Raw genomic sequence first — 19,935 nt, forward strand, 5'->3', positions numbered from 1 at the left:
ACGTTGCAGGGAAAGAAGGATGAGGCCCTTTTGGTTGACTCACACAGACTATCTAAAAGGATACATGCCCAGTGTAAAAATAGATCAGCTTTGGACATCAATTCCCTTCATTGATTGTGCTACTTAGAGTTCTAGTTTACTTGGTTAGGCCAGATGCCACTGCTGTATAACATCATAAAGATTATGGAACAAAAGGTAACAGCCGGTTTACTGTGTAGCACCTTTCCCCTCCTGGAACAGTGGGATGTTTTGAATTTCATCTGATATCTGATTTATTCTCAGTGACATGTGTACCTCCAGCCAGGTAGGTATAGCTTAGTGATGAGCTTTGATGAAGCCGGTGACTGATGTGGTATACTCCTCATTGCCATCGGATGAATCCCGGAACATATTCCAGTCTGTGCTAGCAAAACAGTCCTGTAGCTTAGCATCCAATTCGTCTGACCACTTCCGTATTGAGCGAGTCACTGGTACTTCCTGCTTTAGTTTTTGCTTGTAAGTAGGAATCAGGAGGATATAATTATGGTCAGATTTGCCAAATGGAGGGCGAGGGAGAGTTTTTTCCGTGTCTCTGTGTGTGGAGTAAAGGTGGTCTAGAGTTTTTTTCCCTCTGGTTGCACATGTGACATGCTGGTAGAAATTAGGTAAAACAGATTTAATTTTCCCTGCATTAAAGTCCCCGGCCACTAGGAGCAGCGCCTCTGGATGAGCATTTTATTGTTTGCTTATGGCCTTATACAGCTCGTTGTGTCACGTTCGTTCATAGACGGGTCAGACCAAGGCGCAGCGTGATATGCATACATGTTTATTTTAAACTTAATAAACAACGACAAATAAATAAACCAACGAAACGTGACGTCCAAAGGTAACGCACAACAAACCTCACACGGAACAAGATCCCACAACAGCTAATTGCCAACAGGCTGCCTAAGTATGCTCCCCAATCAGAGACAACGAGCGACAGCTGCCTCTGATTGGGAAACACACCCGGCCAAACATAGATCTAGACATACTAGATAGAAAACATAGAACAAGCACAACGAGGAATATACACACCCTGACTCAACATATAAGCGTCCCCTGAGTCAGGGCGTGACAGTACCCCCCCCCCCCAAAGGTGCGGGCGGACTCCGACCACACAACATAAAAATAACAGGGTAGGGGCCGGGTGGGCATTCCGCCTCGGAGGCGGATCCGGCTCAGGGCGTGACGACCTCTCACTCTTCGCCTCCCTGTTGCGCCCCTGGTCTGGTCTAGACCTCGGCACGTTGCTTCCCCTCTCCTTCCTCCCACGATATAACAGGCCCAGTCTGGACCCTGGTGTGGGAGACCCCGAACCTGGAGAGGGGCTGACGTCATGGTCTGGACTGGAGCCGCTGCCCGGAGCTGGACTAGGCACCGGTGGAGCGGACTGCTCTGGCTCCGGAGTGGAGTCGCTGACCGGAGCTGGATCAGGCACCGGTGGAGCGGACTGCTCTGGCTCCGGAGTGACGCAGCTGACCGGAGCTGGATCAGGCACCGGTGGAGCGGACTGCTCTGGCTCCGGAGTGGAGCAGCTGACCGGAGCTGGATCGGGCACCGGCGGAGCGGACTTCTCTGGCTCCGGAGTGGAACAGCTGACCGGAACTGGATCAGGCACCGGTGGAGCGGACTGCTCTGGCTCCGGAGTGGAGCAGCTGACCGGTGCCGGACCAGGCACCGGTGGAACGGGCACGGGCCATGCCGGACTGGACAAACGCACCACTGGTCTGGTGCGAGGAGCAGGCACGGGCCGGACCGGACTGGCGACGCGCACCACTGGTTTGGTGCGAGGAGCAGGAACAGGCCGGGCCGGGCTGGCGACGCGCACCACTGGCTTGGTGCGAGGAGCAGGAACAGGCTGGGCCGGGCTGGCGACGCGCACCACTGGCTTGGTGCGAGGAGCAGGAACAGGCCGGGCCGGGCTGGCGACGCGCACCACTGGCTTGGTGCGAGGAGCAGGAACAGGCCGGGCCGGGCTGGCGACGCGCACCACTGGCTTGGTGCGAGGAGCAGGAACAGGCCGGGCCGGGCTGGCGACGCGCACCACTGGCTTGGTGCGAGGAGCAGGAACAGGCCGGGCCGGGCTGGCGACGCGCACCACTGGCTTGGTGCGAGGAGCAGGAACGGGTCGGGCCGTACTGGGAACACGCACCACTGGCTTAGTGCGGGGAGCAGGAACGGGCCGGACCGGACTGGCGACACGCACCACTTTCTTGGTGCGAGGAGCGGGACTGGGTTCCTTTATTAACCCCCGCTCCTTCTGCTGCCTAACCAGCTCCTCTCGCCGTGCCTCTACACTTTCCTTCTCCCTTTTAGCCTCCTGTAGCGCCTCCCTCTGACCGAATAACTCCTGCTCCCTCTGAACCAATAGCCCCCGTAACATGGTGGCCTCCTGCTGCCTCGTCATCCACCCTGTGTGCCCCCCAAAAATATTTTCTTGGGGTTGCCTCTCGGGTCTCCGTCGTCGGCACGGTTGGCGCCGTTTCTCCTCTCCTACCTGGGCATCAACCTTCATCGCCTCCCGATAACGGACGGCCTCCTCCTCAGTAATTCTCCCCCAACCGAGGAGGACATCTACTAAAGTTACCTCCCGTTGAATCCCCGGCGTTTGCTCCTTCTGGGCACGCTGCTTGGTCCTTGTTTGGTGGGCTCTTCTGTCACGTGCGTTCATAGACGGGTCAGACCAAGGCGCAGCGTGATATGCATACATGTTTATTTTAAACTCAATAAACAATGACAAAACAATAAACCAACGAAACGTGACGTCCAAAGGTAATGCACAACAAACCTCACACGGAACAAGATCCCACAACAGCTAATTGCCAATAGGCTGCCTAAGTATGCTCCCCAATCAGAGACAACGAGCGCCAGCTTCCTCTGATTGGGAAACACACCCGGCCAAACATAGATCTAGACATACTAGATAGAAAACATAGAACAAGCACAACGAGGAATATACACACCCTGACTCAACATATAAGCGTCCCCAGTGTCAGGGCGTGACACGTTGAGTGCGGTCTTACTGCCAGCATCGGTTTGTGGTGGTAAATAGACACCTACAAAAAATATAGATGAAAACTATCTTGGTAAATAGTGTGGTCTACAGCTTATACTCTACCTCAGGTGAGCAAAACCTTGAGACTTCCTTGTTATTGACAAATAGACACAGACCACCACCCCTTGTCATACCGGATGTAGCTGTTCTGTCTTGACGATGCACAGAAAACCCAGCCAACTGTATATTATCCATGTCGTCATTCAGCCACGACTCGTGAAACATAAGATATTACAGTTTTTTATGTCCCGTTGGTAGGATAGTCTCAAACAGAGCTCATCCAGTTTATTCTCCAATGATTACAAGTTGGCCAATAGAATGGATGGTAGAGGCGGGTTACCCACTCACCGACAAATTCTCACAAGTCACCCCAACCTCTGTCCCCTGTTAAGTTTAGGCACTCATTACGAATGGTTAAGGTACAGTGCCTTGCAAAAGTATTCATCCCCCTTCGTGTTTTTCCTATTTTGTTGTAATTTAAATGGATTATTATTTGGATGTCATGTAATGGACATGCACAAAATAGTCCAAATTGGTGAAGTGAAATGAAAAAAATAACTTCTTTAAATTTTTTATTTTATTTTTAATTACGGAAAAGTGGTGCATGCATATGTATTCACCCCCTTTGCTATGAAGCCCCTAAATAAGATCTGGTGCAACTAATTACCTTCAGAAGTCACATAATTAGTTAAACAAAGTCCACCTGTGTGCAATCTAAGTGTCACATGATCTGTCACATGATCTCAGTATATATACACCTGTTCTGAAAGGCCCCAGAGTCTGCAACACCACTAAGCAAGGGGCACCACAAAGCAAGCGGCACCATGAAGACCAAGGAGCTCTCCAAACAGGTCAGGGACACAGTTGTGGAGAAGTACAGATCAGGGTTGGGTTATAAAAAAAGATCCGAAACTTTGAACATCCCACGGAGCACCATTAAATCCATTATTTAAAAAATGGAAAGAATATGGCTCCACAACAAACTTGCCAAGAGCGGGCCGCCCATCAAAACTCATGGACCAGGCAAGGAGGGCATTAATCAGAGAGGCAACAAAGAGACCAAAGATAACCCTGAAGGAGCTGCAAAGCTCCACAGCGGAGATTGAAGTATCTGTCCATAGGACCACTTTAAGCCGTACACTCCACAGAGCTGTGCTTTACGGAAGAGTGTCAAGAAAAAAGCCATTGCTTAAAGAAGAAAATAAGCAAACACGTTTGGTGTTCACCAAAAGGCATGTGGGAGACTCCCCAAACATATGGAAGAAGGTACTCTGGTCAGATGAGACTAAAATTGAGCTTTTTGGCCATCAAGGAAAACGCTATGTCTGGCGCAGACCCAACACCTCTCATCACCCCGAGAACACCATCCCTACAGTGAAGCATGGTGGTGGCAGCATCATGCTGTGGGGATGTTTGTCATCGGCAGGGACTGGGAAACTGGTCAGAATTGAAGGAATGATGGATGGCACTAAATATAGGGAAATTCTTGAGGGAAACCTGTTTCAGTCTTCCAGAGATTTGAGACTTTAACGGAGGTTCACCTTCCAGCATGACACTGACCCTAAGCATACTGCTAAAGCAACACTCAAGTGGTTTACAGGGAAACATTTAAATGTCTTGGAATGGCCTAGTCAAAGCCCAGACCTCAATCCAATTGAGAATCTGTGGTATGACTTAAAGATTGCTGTACACCAGTGGAACCCATCCAACTTGAAGGAGCTGGAGCAGTTTTGCCTTGAAGAATGGGCAAAAATCCCAGTGGCTAGATGTGCCAAGCTTATAGAGACATACCCCAAGATACTTGCAGCTGTAATTGCTGCAAAAGGTGGCTCTACAAAGTATTGACTTTGGGGGGGGGGGTGAATAGTTATGCACGCTCAAGTTTTCTGTTTGTTTGTTTCACAATAAAACATATTTTGCATCTTCAAAGTGGTAGGCATGTTGTGTAAATCAAATGATACAAACCCCCCAAAAATCAATTTTAACTCCAGGTTGTAAGTCAACAAAATAGGAAAAATGCCAAGGGGGGTGAATACTTTCGCAACCCACTGTAAGTGTGAAGGTTTGGGATAGGGTTAAAATAAAAAATAAAAAATAAACCTTCTGATCCAGAGTCATGAGATTACCCAAGCTTACTTGATGGTAATAGTGCTCACTGTTGCCCCTAGTGGCTGGTTCTGAAGGCATTTCCTGACATCCTCAGGACATGGATCGACATTAATCTTGAATGATCTGGCTGCCCTGTAAGCACAGCCCTCTTAGCTGTACCGCCATCACTCCTCTAATAACCTCTCATTCACTCAAACACTCTGTCTCTTCTTTTTGAATACAGCATAGGCCCCTTCCGTTCAATTACTTGAGTAAATACTGATCTGTTGGTCTCCTGCAAATGAGTCAATTCATAAGGTACGTCTAAGGGCCGAATGTATGACCGTCACAAAGGTGTATGGAAAATTACAGTGACAGATGATTAATCTACCAGTCCAGCCAACTCATTAAAATGAGATATATATAGTCATTATAATGAACAGACAGGGTGTCACAACATCAGAAATCTAGTGAACTGCATTGAATTCAGTTGTGTATTTTATAATAGCTGTATGCAACAAAAATGTATTGTGTGGAGTAGAGAGTCACTTTTTATGTTGTACATTTGTTTGTGGGGGGGAGGGTGCGTGTGTATGTTTGTGTGTGTATGCGTGCATGTATGTTTGTGTGTATGTGTGTGTGTACGTACAGTGAGGGAAAAAAGTATTTGATCCCCTGCTGATTTTATACGTTTGCCCACTGACAAATAAATTATCAGTCTATAATTTTAATGGTAGGTTTATTTGAACAGTGAGAGACAGAATTACAACAAAAAAATCCAGAGGTATTTGACCCCTCTGCAAAACATGACTTAGTACTTGGAGGCAAAACCCTTGTTGGCAATCACAGAGGTCAGACGTTTCTTGTAGTTGGCCACCAGGTTTGCACACATCTCAGGAGGGATTTTGTACCACTCCTCTTTGCAGATCTTCTCCAAGTCATTACGGTTTTGAGGCTGAAGTTTGGCAACTCGAACCTTCAGCTCCCTCCACAGATTTTCTATGAGATTAAGGTCTGGAGACTGGCTAGGCCACTCCAGGACCTTAATGTGCTTCTTCTTGAGCCACTCCTTTGTTGCCTTGGCCGTGTGTTTTGGGTCATTGTCATGCTGGAATACACATCCACGACCCATTTTCAATGCCCTGGCTGAGGGAAGGAGGTTCTCACCCAAGATTTGACGGTACATGGCCCCGTCCATCGTCCCTTTGATGCAGTGAAGTTGTCCTGTCCCCTTAGCAGAAAAACACCCCCAAAGCATAATGTTTCCACCTCCATGTTTGACGGTGGGGATGGTGTTCTTGGGGTCATAGGTAGCATTCCTCCTCCTCCAAACACAGCGAGTTGAGTTGATGCCAAAGAGCTCGATTTTGGTCTCATCTGACCACAACACTTTCACCCAGTTCTCCTCTGAATCATTCAGATGTTCAATGGCAAACTTCAGACGGGCCTGTATATGTGCTTTCTTGAGCAGGGGGACCTTGCGGGCGCTGCAGGATTTCAGTCCTTCACGGCGTAGTGTGTTACCCATTGTTTCTTTGGTGACTATGGTCCCAGCTGCCTTGAGATCATTGACAAGATCCTCCCATGTAGTTCTGGGCTGATTCCTCACCGTTCTCATGATCTTTGCAACTGTGGTCCTCTGTAACTCAGCTGGTAGAGCACGGCGCTTGTAACGCCAAGGTAGTGGGTTCGATCCCCGGGACCACCCATACACAAAAAAAATGTATGCACGCATGACTGTAAGTCGCTTTGAATAAAAGCGTCTGCTAAATGGCATATTATTATTATTATTATAAACTCCACGAGGTGAGATCTTGCATGGAGCCCCAGGCCGAGGGAGTGACAAACTGTTGTCACCTTCTCACCAAGCTGCTTGGCGATGGTCTTGTAGCCCATTCCAGCCTTGTGTAGGTCTACAATCTTGTCCCTGACATCCTTGGAGAGCTCTTTGGTCTTGGCCATGGTGGAGTGTTTGGAATCTGATTGATTGATTGCTTCTGTGGACAGGTGTCTTTTATACAGGTAACAAACTGAGATTAGGAGCACTCCCTTTAAGAGTGTGCTCCTAATATCAGCTTGTTACTTGTATAAAAGACACCTGGGAGCCAGAAATCTTTCTGATTGAGAGGGGGTCAAATACTTATTTCCCTCATTAAAATGCAAATCAATTTATAACATTTTTGACATGCGTTTTTCTGGATGTTTTTGTTGTTATTCTGTCTCTCACTGTTCAAATAAACCTACCATTAAAATTATAGACTGATCATGTCTTTGTCAGTGGGCAAACGTACAAAATCAGCAGGGGATCAAATACTTTTTTCCCTCACTGTATGCATTTGTGTGTGTGTGTGTGTGTCTGTATGACAGCTGTTGAGGTAGGCTCATACAGGAAGCAGCTGGGCTGGCTCACCTGTTGTATAAATGAACATGGCCAATCCCTTCCATCAGCAGCAGAGAGGCAGGAAAAGACTGGACTAAAGCACCTAGAGACATCTAACAAAAGGCCTGCAGGGGAGGGGAAGGATGCAGGAGCAGATCAACCTGGGAACTTTCTTTGTGTCTTATAGCCTGAATGGAATATCATCACCTTTATAATTTGACATTTGTTCCCAATTACTTACCTGGTTAAAGGTTTAATAAAAAGTTAGAATAGTCACAGTACATCAATTAATCCTGACAGCAATGGGAAATTGGAATACTGATTAAAAAGTAGAATAAAGGGACCAAAAGAACCCAATTATACATGTTTCACTTTACAATTGTTGGGAGAGAAATCTCCTACTGGATCAGGTGAAAAAGTGTAGAGGAAAATATAGAATGCAGTTTTTCAGTGATGGAGGGCCCATGAGTCTCAGCAGCCTGAACGATTGAACAACAGACCCGATCAAGAGATGACAATAGAGATAAGATAAGAGGCACTTTGGAGACTCTCTCTCTCTCTCTCTCTCTCTCTCTCTCTCTCTCTCTCTCTCTCTCTCTCTCTCTCTCTCTCTCTCTTTCTCTGTCTCTGTGTGTGTGTGTGTGTTCTCCTGGCATTGAACCAGGCCCCAGATACAGTGAGAGAGAGAGAACAATGGGAGGCAGTGGAAAATGACAAGCAAGGTAAACGATTGCTTCCTGAAAGCGCCACATCTGACAGAGCGTGCTGTGCCATGGAGAGGAGGCTGCCCTCCCCATCCATTAACCCAATGACTGACTGGCTGACTGGCTGCCTAGTGCTGATTCATTACAGTTTTTCTCAATTGCTAAAACACTCAAACCCATTGGCTGAACAAAGTTCTCAGTTGCCTGGACTCATGTAGCTAATTATGCAGTCTGTTGTCAAAACCTTAAACCATTTCACATGGTAAAACACAATTTGCAGATCTCACTTAGACTTTTCAGCAAAACTCTAAACACATTCTCATTCTCAAAACACATTCTGCACTCTAATGCACATGTCATCCATACTGGTAAACACAAGTGGCAACAATCAAATACAAATAGAGAACAAATGTCATTGATTGAACACAACCACTCAAAATTGATTTAACCTGTTTCAAATGATGCGACACAACCAATATAAGCCAGTTCAGAGAGCAAACAGGTTGTTGAAGGTGGGAAGGAGAAAGTCTGAGAATGGATAGAAGAAACAATGTGAGAGGACAAGGACGAGTGCGTATGCGAGGTGGGCGACGAGGAGGAAGAGGAGGAGGAGGGCAAGAAAGAGGAAGAGGAGGACGAAGAGGAAGAGGAAGACAAAGAGTGGAAATATCTGATGAAATTCGAGCAACAGTCATAGACCATGTTCTTGTCCATGGACTGACAATGAGGGAAGCAGGACTTAGAGTGCAACCCAATTTGAGCCGATTTTCTGTGTCCACCATAGTAAGGACATTCAGAGAAGAGAACAGGTACAGTATACTACTGTATTTTTGTAATTGCAAATTTACTGTACCACACTATATGCAGCTGTTTCAATAGACATTTGTAAAGTTAATCACTGTATGTATTGTACTGCATAAATATGTTTTGTAACTGCACAACTACCTTTTGTAGAATTACAAGGCTGCCACATGCGGGTGGAAGGACAGCTATATTCACTCGGGAGCAAGAGGCCGTTATAGTTGGCATGGTCCTTCAAGATAATGCAATACGACTCAGAGAAATCCAGGAACGAGTGATACAAGACAACACACACTTCCAGGGAATCGACAGTGTGAGCATTTCCACAATTGACAGTGTCCTCCATCGTAACATGTGGTCCTCTGTAGCTCAGCTGGTAGAGCACGGCGCTTGTAACGCCAAGGTAGTGGGTTCGATCCCCGGGACCACCCATACACAAAAATGTATGCACGCATGACTGTAAGTCGCTTTGGATAAAAGCGTCTGCTAAATGGCATATTCATTCATATTCATTGTAACAGGATACGAATGAAACAAGTATACAGAGTACCTTTTGAGCACAACTCACCAAGGGTGAAAGAACTGCGAGCTCAGTATGTGCAAGTAAGTGTGCATTCAGAAACATTTACTGTAATACAGATTGTCTACAGTACTAATACATACTATGTGAATGAAATTACTCTTCAGTACATTCAATGTATGTGAATTAGAAGTGCATACAGTTGGCCTAATTGTACTCTACAGTATAGCACTGTCTCTGTACGACTTACAAAATCCTACATACAGTATATTGTATTTCTACACAGACAATATTTGACTTGGAATCCTTGGACAGACCCCATGAGTTCATCTTTGTCGATGAAGCAGGCTTCAATCTAACAAAGAGGAGAAGGAGAGGCCGAAACATGATTGGACTGCGGGCCATTGTTGAAGTCCCTGGTCAACGAGGTGGCAATGTCACAATCTGTGCTGCTATCAGCAACCATGGTGTTCTACATCACAATGTTACACTCGGGCCAAATAACACCCAGCACCTTCTAAGATTTATTGCCAATCTAAGATATATTTTATTTGAGCAGCAGGTTCAAGAGCAGCAGGGTCAAGACCTAAATGAGAATCCCATTCCCACCTATGTGATAGTGTGGGACAATGTCAGTTTCCACCGAGCTGCTCAGGTAAGGGAATGGTTTAACATCAATGGGCAGTTTATGAACTTGTACCTCCCTCCATACTCGCCTTTCCTGAATCCGATTGAGGAGTTTTTCTCCTCTTGGAGATGGAAAGTGTATGATAGACAACCCTACACCAGAATAAATATGCTGCAAGCCATGGATTTAGCCTGTGGTGATATAGGTGAGGAATCATGTCAGGGCTGGATACATTTACATTTTAGTCATTTAGCAGACGCTCTTATCCAGAGCGACTTACAGTTAGTGAGTGCATAAATTTTTCATACTGGCCCCCCACGGGAATCAAACCCACAACCCTGGTGTTGCAAGCGCCATGCTCTACCAACTGAGCTACAAGAGGCTTCTTCCCCCGTTGCCTCAGGAGGGACAATATTGCTTGTGATGTCGACAAAGTGCTCTGGCCTGACCCAGCCCAAAGACAAGAAGAAGCACATTGATCACGTTTAATCCTTAGATTTTTGTCCCTTTTAGTATTGTATACTGTAGTACAGTGCATTGTAGGCTGTATGCTGTACAATGGACAAATTGTATGGCCCTGAACATTGTGCTTTCCATTTGTTAACAGTACTGACTGCTCAATAGATTTGGACTGGTTGCAGGTTCATATCAACAAAGAACAAGAATTACAGTATCACAGAGACAAAGGACAAGTTTGTGAGATGCAGGGTACAGTACTGTAAAAATAGGGGTACAAGGAGGAGGAAGAACAAAAAACAAAATTGCAAAGAGCAAAGCAGAGTAGTAATTTCTGATCAATTTTGAGCTACTATGATAGAACATGTTTTCGTTCATCAAAAGATAATGACGGAAAAATATGAAATTTGTTTTGAGATTAAAAATGTACTTCTCCCTGAGAACTGTTTGTTTTGAACAATGTGTTTTCTATTTTTCGGTGTATTGTTTACTGACTGCTTGAGAGTGTATATCATTTTGATCACTTTGTTTATGATTTGAGAGCAGTGTTTGATTTTGAACACAGGTAAAACTGTTTTGAGGCGAATGTTTCATTTTGCGAAAGGAGTCAGAGGTTTTGTAAATAGTGCTTGAAGATGAGGTTTTGTGTTTAATGTTTTCAGGAAATGGAGCAAGGTTTCAGAAATTGTGTTTTAGCAATTGAGAAAAACTGTAATAGACTGATGGATAAGTGCTCCATGGGTGGGATCCATGTGTCTACCTGTACCTGTACACTCAGAGGCTCTGAGTCAATCCCTTCAAGGATCAGATGTGTCATAGCTGACAGCACCATCAAAACAAACACTTCAAAATCATCTGACCACCTAGGAAGATTGGATTAAGTCATTGTATTTTAATTTAGCTCCATTTATATTATGAGTCAAGAGAAGGTTTACCTGTAATTTGTAAGGCTTTAATGGCCATCCAAAGAGTCAAACACAGTAGTGAGTGAATAGGCTGATTACCTACATCGGTGAACTGGTGAAATGTGCACAAAGAAAGGCAAGGAGGAAATTCTCCAGAAATAATCTTTAGTGACAGACTGACAGGCCAATGAGTGATCATGTATTTATGGATAAAGACACAAAACAAGAAAGCTCCCAGTGTTCATCGAAGGGCAGTGAATCCAAAATGAACTTCTTTTATGAGGCTGACTTTGCCAGAGCGACGGCGCTACCACAAAGCGGGTAACAAAGCAGGCAGTAATGGAGAAGTTGTGACAAGATAGCGGCACAATGAAAGAATCAACATTCACGTGGCTGAATGGAGGCAGGAGCCCGGCCCAGCTGTTTTTAATGGCGCTGCATTGACTGGAGGCAGGCTCATTTTAACTGTGCGCATCGCTCCTTTCAGACACGCACCCAAAACCCCCTTTTCACATAGCTTTGTCAGGGACCTGCGGTGACCTGCACTCAATGCTGTGTCAGGGTCCCCTGCACATAAGGTGCCAGTGAGGGGGGAGTTGCAGCTGGATGATGACCACTCCAGGCCTGCCCCCCCCCCACCCCCCACCCCCCCCTCCCTCAGACCTCTTCTCTTCTCTCTAACACACACACATGCATGCGCACACATGCACACATACACACACACACACAAAGAATGTACAAAAAACTCTGGAAACAAAAGGGCTCTTGTAACAAGGCTCGGGATCTTGATGAAAAATTCAAACAATATTAAATGGAGAATGTCAACAGCAGACACACTCCTGGTGAGGGCCTTACAAACAGACAGAGTAACTCAGCACACACATTACCCCGCCACAGCTCAACCTCTCAGCATAATGATGATGGCTGTTTTAACTTCGGCCTGGCTTTTAAAACCTGTACACACCGCAAACACACTCCTTCTGCAGGGGTAAGAGGTCAGGGTGGGGTGGGGTGGGGCGAGAGGTGTTCAGGCCTGTTCTCTTCTCCAGACGTACCTGCTAGGCCAGCGTCATGGGTCACCTGTGCCCCCCCCCCCCCCCCCCCCCCCCGGTGACCACTTCAACAGGAGTCACCTCCTGAAAGACGCAGATTAAGATATCAGCGCTGTGGCATTCCAACTGTCCTCCATCACAACATGGTCCTATAATACCTCCTGACAAGAGAGCTTTACGGCCAGGCATCAGATTCTCACATCCATCAGTGAGCACTCTTCTTAGGGAATGGGGAAAAGAAACAACTCACAGAAATATGTGGACCCACCCCACTAAGAGACCAGGACCAGGGGACAAGGTAGCCAGTAAATGACAGAGAGTAGAGTGAGTGCTCGTGTGTGTGTGTGAAAGTGAGAGAGTGTTTGCGTAAATGTGTGTGCATGCTTGTCTGTGTTTCCGCCTGTGTGTATGTGTGTGTGTGTACGTACGTCAGAGTTTCGCCTCACGGTGACTCACCTAGCGGTCACGCTGAACAAGCTCAGTGTCTCAGCACGTGTTGCCAGGCTGCTCTCTGCTGGGCTGACAGGCAGGGAGGGAGGGAGGACGGGAGAGCCCACATCTACAGCCAAGGACATAGACAGGAAGCAGAGGCAGCAGGTGTTGTGTTATCCCCTCATGGAAACACAAACCAGGGACTAGTGTAATCAACAGGAAATTAACCGTGTGCCAGTCAGGGCAAAGTACACTTCAGTCCAAGTCTAAATCCTAGCCCCAAGCATAAATTATCTTGTCAAATTAACTGTGGGACATACCTCAAGAAAGTTTGCTGGGAGACAGTGATGATGATTAAGAGACAAGGTAAATGCAAAAATAGCAAGTATGTTACAGAGGAGAACAAGACAGTAATAGTTACATTTCAACTGGCCATGGCGAGGTACAGTATGTTTCAGAGTGATGTCAGGGGTGAGAATGTATTTTCAAATGCTCTCCCTTGCAGGAGTATCCCTTTGTTTCTGAGCATGCTCTATATAGACTCAAAACAGTGAGACATTTACAGGCTGCTGCTTTGAAGAGGAGCCAACTGCTCTGGAGGTAGTAAAGGAGCCACCTGTCCTGCTTCACCTGCTCTACTGCTGTGGGTTGGTTATGGAGGACACAAACACTCCAAATGTTAACGTCATAAACTCCCTTCTTACTAACCACTGTGCAGCACACCTTCCAAATCCTTCAAATTGGGCTCTTGTAACAGACACAAGAAAAGCATAATGTGGGAGAGCTTTTTTATTTTCAGCATCTCCCTTTGGCTACGGCTGGAGTAAGCCTGATATTTTCACTCTCCGTGATATGTGTATTTACAAGCCTTGGGGCTTGTAAGGCTATATATAAATGCATATCAGTGTAAAGACTTGCAAAGTATTTTTCCATACCATTTGATTATTGTGAGTTTGCTGAGGTGTCAAACGTATGCCAGGCTTTCAAGGTATTAAATCAGATAATGTATACATTCATCTATCAAGCTCCCTTACATGTTGAAATGAATAAATTAGCATTCTGCAAAAAAACGAAATAACTAAAACACGGCAACATACCGGTGTCTCACATCAGTCTCCACCGGAAGAATCTGTGTGTGTGAGAGTGTGTGTGCATGTGTGTGAAGGAGAGAATTGGCACACTGGCACACCTAATTGTTATTGCGTCTGTGTTTGGCCTGGAGACAGTCGATAAGTATCAGGAATCAGCCTGAGGGTTGTGTCTCCCACTCCCAGTGTCTTAGTTGTAATGCATCCCTCCACTAACAGGGATCAAGGTATTAGGGATTCGGGTTATTTGGATTGATTTTATGTGCTGTCATGCTGGGCTGCCGACAGCCTCATATTTGTGGAAATTGCAAATTCCTCCTCTGAAATGTCAGCAGCATTTAATCTTTCCCTGAGTGGTCAATACAGGAATCTCTCCCCGATCCCTGAACCGACCACCTTTATTAAAACCGAGACCCTGCAGTGTTCCATCAGTTACCTAGTTACCATGACATCAGGCAGCACAAAGAAGGATTGGACCAGGCCGGATCGTAACATGGGGACTGAGGGAGTAAAAATTAAACATTAATAACTTTTCATAAGATCTCTGACCATGGTAGACAGATTGTGTATGGATAAGGCAGTTTGCTGTGGATTATGTTTTTCCATAGGGAGGGTCGGTAATATAAAGAAAATACAGGAAGTGAAGGTCAACCTCCCTTAGGTAACTAAGATGATGGAGAACACCTTTTGCAAAAACACATCCCTGTAATCCTTCAGATATCAGCCAAAATGAACTTGCAGTGAGTCAGAGCCGTATATTGTTTAAAAATTAGATATATGATCCATGTATCACCAAACAGTACTAAATGCATTTATAATAATATTATAGTAAAATGTTCTCAACTTTATCAGAGGTCAATGTAGCCAATGTAGTCATGATACCTGAGAAACTGCAGGTCCCTAGTGTCCAGAATGGCTCTCTATAGGACAACCGCTCAATGGCGTCTAACAGCATTTGCATGCCATCACCGTCTTTGGTTTCTCCATGTCATAACAAATGTTTCTCCTCCTTACCCAGTGTTGACAGGAGTGACTGAGTACCTCCTCCTCCCCCATTCACCACAATCAAATGTACGCTGGCTTGAGTACACGTTTAGGGGCCATTTGTTTAAGGCAAACACTTAGGGCCCCGGTTTGGTTTGTCATTGACCAATATCCACAGGTTTAATCCCATCAAGTTCACCAGGAGAGTCTCAGATTATTCACTGTGTCCTCTATGCAATGAATGAAAATAATCAGATCTGGCAATGGCATTGTTTTATTAATGACATCCGTATGAAGTAACTCAAGTCTCTCCCTTTGTATTTGTAGGAGCAGGTCTGGACAAACGTACTGATGATATCATGGCAGGGTTTCACAAGCAGTAAAGTTACAATGTTGACATCCACCACGCTTTAAGTATCTACAGTACAATTATAGGAGTGGCACGACTAGCTAACAAACATTGGCTGGGTCCGGATACTGTGTGTGAACAGCACACTCCTCCTGGTTGGTGGTTGTTAAACCCCTGGCTGCAGCCAACCCAGCAGCATTCCTCTGACATCACCTACAGAGAGAGAGAGAGAGAGAGAGCCTTAATAAAAAAAACAGGACCCCATGTAAATATCCAGGGCCCAACAGTGGTACACTCTGTTGGCTTACATACTGCAGGCCATGTTGTCTTTTTGCTCCAAATTTGCTCTGAAAACTAATCACGGCCTGATAGAGCCCATGGCAAATATGGAAGAGATTGACATCCACATGTCAAAGTTTACATAGCCCGACCAAGTGTACATATAGGCCAGGCCAGGGAGTCAGGTGGCCTGGCTGCAGTGGCTGGGCCTGGGTGGATCCAGGCTGGGGAGAGACAGACAGACCATGTGACACACAGCCATGGAAGGGACCGATCAGAGGAGGGCAGCTATTTTCCAAACATCAATTTATAAATGCCAAACATGGCCACCAATTTAAAATTTTCTTCTCTCTGGCTAAAACAAATTGCATTGAAATTTTAACCAAGATAGCTGATAGCTTTTTCCGGCGTTGCTGCCGTCACCCTTCAAGTTGCCTGATAATCCACAGCAAAGACTGTGGTGCTAACAGAGAAGGTTAACCCCTGACTGATGTGTCTGATGGTAATCTATAGATCAATTAGGGAGGGGCACATTGGGTCAAGCCACAGATATTGCAGTGGCTATTAGTTCCCCTATCTGCCATTATTACACAGTCACATGCTCAAACATTGTGCAGGGTTGGTATGCCAGGCACAGATGCCTAGGGTAAACAGACAGGCCTACGAGGCTTGCACAAAATATTGATCCAACAGCAGATGGGAGCCTTGATATCAGCCATTCAGTTTTTCCATGTCCGTGTGGTCTTGTTGTCTGCATGTGTTGTTGTGATATTTATTGACATTAGTGTTTGGAAACTCATTTAGCAATAGTTATTTCTTCCAATAAATAAATGATAAGTAAAATTGTCGGAATGATCTCAGGCTGTTTTAAATTGCTGTGACGTGTGGAATTTCCTTTCCATTAAGTATTGTATTTAATATTACAATACATTTCACAAAAAAATATTGTTGAAGCTGAAAATCAAAGATTTTTCTGCTAAATTAATTAATATGTACCTATATAAAATGCTTACAAGGCACACCTTCAAAATGATGATAGGCCTACTTATAACAAGTCAAAAGCAGCTGCAGTAGTCTCTATGCCAAGTTAACATGTTCAACTATTTTAAGACTAATAATTTCTCTAACTGAACTTTTACTCTTCCTTCCGTAATCCCATTCTACAGCTAGCTGTTTTCTTTCCATAATATAACACAACGGCGAAAGACATGCAACAACTTCCTTTGTCAGGCTAAACTGTGCTTAAATGCAAGGTTACATTCAGAGAGAAAAGATGGATTGAATTTGTCCATGACTTCCTTCAAAGCTCCGATCCCCTTTCAGAGTCGGACTGAATTAACTTGTGGTGAAATACCTTGGTGAAGATGGAATAATGTGGAGATGGAATTATGTCTTGTCTTTTGCCAGGACAGAGATGTCAGTCCTTAAGTCCTCTGATAGGGGATCTAGATAGTTTCACATATTCAAAGTCTTTTGAGTGTGCCAAATAATATCATGCTGTGAAAAAATGTAAAGATTGCTGACCCTTTTATTGGTTAGGGATGGTCATTTCTTTGCAAAGCTGCCAGTAATATTGAAGCATCACGTCATAACTTAGAAATGCATGTGCACAGATGAGTTATGAATAGCCCATCTCTCCATCTGATATGTGGATTTCTATAGAGCGTGATAGGTGGTCACATATATTTTCTGAACCATACCAGTGTGCATAACAATACAGACAACTTTCCAACATTCCTCAATTGAAAATACTTATTGAATCATCGCTGCAGGGGCATTGAGGAATATTCATGACTAATTATGTTTTTATATCAGGCTTCTCCTCCCAGCTCGCCGTGGTCCAGACCTCCATCATGTGTGCAGGCACTGCCTGTATATCAATCACCCAGAGCTGCCTGGCCAAACACACCATTGATGGGCCGATGCTCTGCAAAGCTTCCCCATCGCCTCCATGGCATGCCGCCATTCAATTAGTCTTGGTCATGGGCTGGCATTATTATTCCGAAATTAGTGATTATTTCCTTGAGCAAACACGCTGGACTGAGGTGTCATCCCTGGCGCGCCCTGCTGCTCGCTGCACAAAGAGGCCGGGACCTAGATGAGAGACCCAAGCACGGCAAGCTGCTTCCAATGAAAGAGGAGCCCTCTCCCCCGCTCAGTGCTGGACCTCGCGGCTCCCCACAGCCCCGCCTGATAAAGTGATATTTTCAACATACAAAGGAGCCATCAGGCTTAACTCCCGGGCCAGCCCACTCCCCCCTTTCCTCACAGCATGAACACACAATGAGCAGGGACCTTGTCTCATCCAAAGGTAGGCTATCACAGTAATTTGATAATACACTGTGATCAAAGTCTATTCAATGCTAATCAGGACAACAGATCAGCATTATGGTCTAATTAGAGACTGCCTTGGAGACATGTCCTATTCTAGTGAAATGTCAAAGCATTGTCAATGGAGTAAAATGGCATTCATCCTACAGTACACAATGGGATGACTGTGAATTAGCAATAAGGCTGCTTCATGCTACTATCAACATGTAATCATAAAGCATTGATTTTTTATTTTACTAGGCAAGTCAGTTAAGAACAAATTCTTATTTACAATGACGGCCTACACCGGCCAAACCCGGAAAACGCTGGGCGCCGCTCTATGGGACTCACAATCAAGGCCGGTTGTGATACAGCCTGGAATCGAACCAGGGGGTCTGTAGTGACACCTCAAGCACTGAGATGCAGTGCCTTAGACCGCTGCGCCACTCGGGAGCTCGATTATGGTCGTATTCTCAATGGAATTGAAGCATTTTGATTGTGTGGTGTCTCCAGTCCAGTTTCAACCTCCTGATCTACCTCTCTGGAGAGTATGTGGTGTTGAAGGACCTGGCTTGACTCCATGGCCCTGTTGTCAGGTTGAGCTTCTGTATGGTCAGTCTCTTTCTGACCTGGAAACATGATGAAAAAGCCACAGATCAAATACACTGCTCAAAAAAATTAAGGGAACACTAAAATAACACATCCTAGATCTAAATGAATGAAATAATCTTATTAAATACCTTTTTCTTTACATAGTTGAATGTGCTGACAACAAAATCACAAAAAAATTATCAATGGAAATCAAATGTATCAACCCATGGAGGTCTGGATTTGAAGTCACCCTCAAAATTAAAGTGGAAAACCACACTACAGGCTGATCCAACTTTGATGTAATGTCCTTTAAACAAGTCAAAATGAGGCTCAGTAGTGTGTGTGGCCTCCACGTGCCTGTATGACCTCCCTACAACGCCTGGGCATGCTCCTGATGAGGTGGCGGATGGTCTCCTGAGGGATCTCCTCCCAGACCTGGACTAAAGCATCCGCCAACTCCTGGACAGTCTGTGGTGCAACGTGGCGTTGGTGGATGGAGCGAGACATGATGTCCCAGATGTGCTCAATTGGATTCAGGTCTGGGGAACGGGCGGGCCAGTCCATAGCATCAATGCCTTCCTCTTGCAGGAACTGCTGACACACTCCAGCCACATGAGGTCTAGCATTGTCTTGCATTAGGAGGAACCCAGGGCCAACCGCACCAGCATATGGTCTCACAAGGGGTCTGAGGATCTCATCTCGGTACCTAATGGCAGTCAGGCTACCTCTGGCGAGCACATGGAGGGCTGTGCGGCCCCCCAAAGAAATGCCACCCCACACCATGACTGACCCACCGCCAAACCGGTCATGCTGGAGGATGTTGCAGGCAGCAGAACGTTCTCCACGGCGTCTCCAGACTCTGTCACGTCTGTCACATGTGCTCAGTGTGAACCTGCTTTCATCTGTGAAGAGCACAGGGCGCCAGTGGCGAATTTGCCAATCTTGGTGTTCTCTGGCAAATGCCAAACGTCCTGCACGGTGTTGGGCTGTAAGCACAACCCCCACCTGTGGACGTCGGGCCCTCATACCACCCTCATGGAGTCTGTTTCTGACCGTTTGAGCAGACACATGCACATTTGCGCCCTGCTGGAGGTCATTTTGCAGGGCTCTGGCAGTGCTCCTCCTGCTCCTCCTTGCACAAAGGCGGAGGTAGCAGTCCTGCTGCTGGGTTGTTGCCCTCCTACGGCCTCCTCCACGTCTCTTGATGTACTGGCCTGTCTCCTGGTAGCGCCTCCATGCTCTGGACACTACGCTGACAGACACAGCAAACCTTCTTGCCACAGCTCGCATTG

The sequence above is a fragment of the Coregonus lavaretus genome (assembly GCF_964263955.1).
Source record: "Coregonus lavaretus genome assembly, chromosome: 18".
Classification (NCBI taxonomy): domain Eukaryota; kingdom Metazoa; phylum Chordata; class Actinopteri; order Salmoniformes; family Salmonidae; genus Coregonus; species Coregonus lavaretus.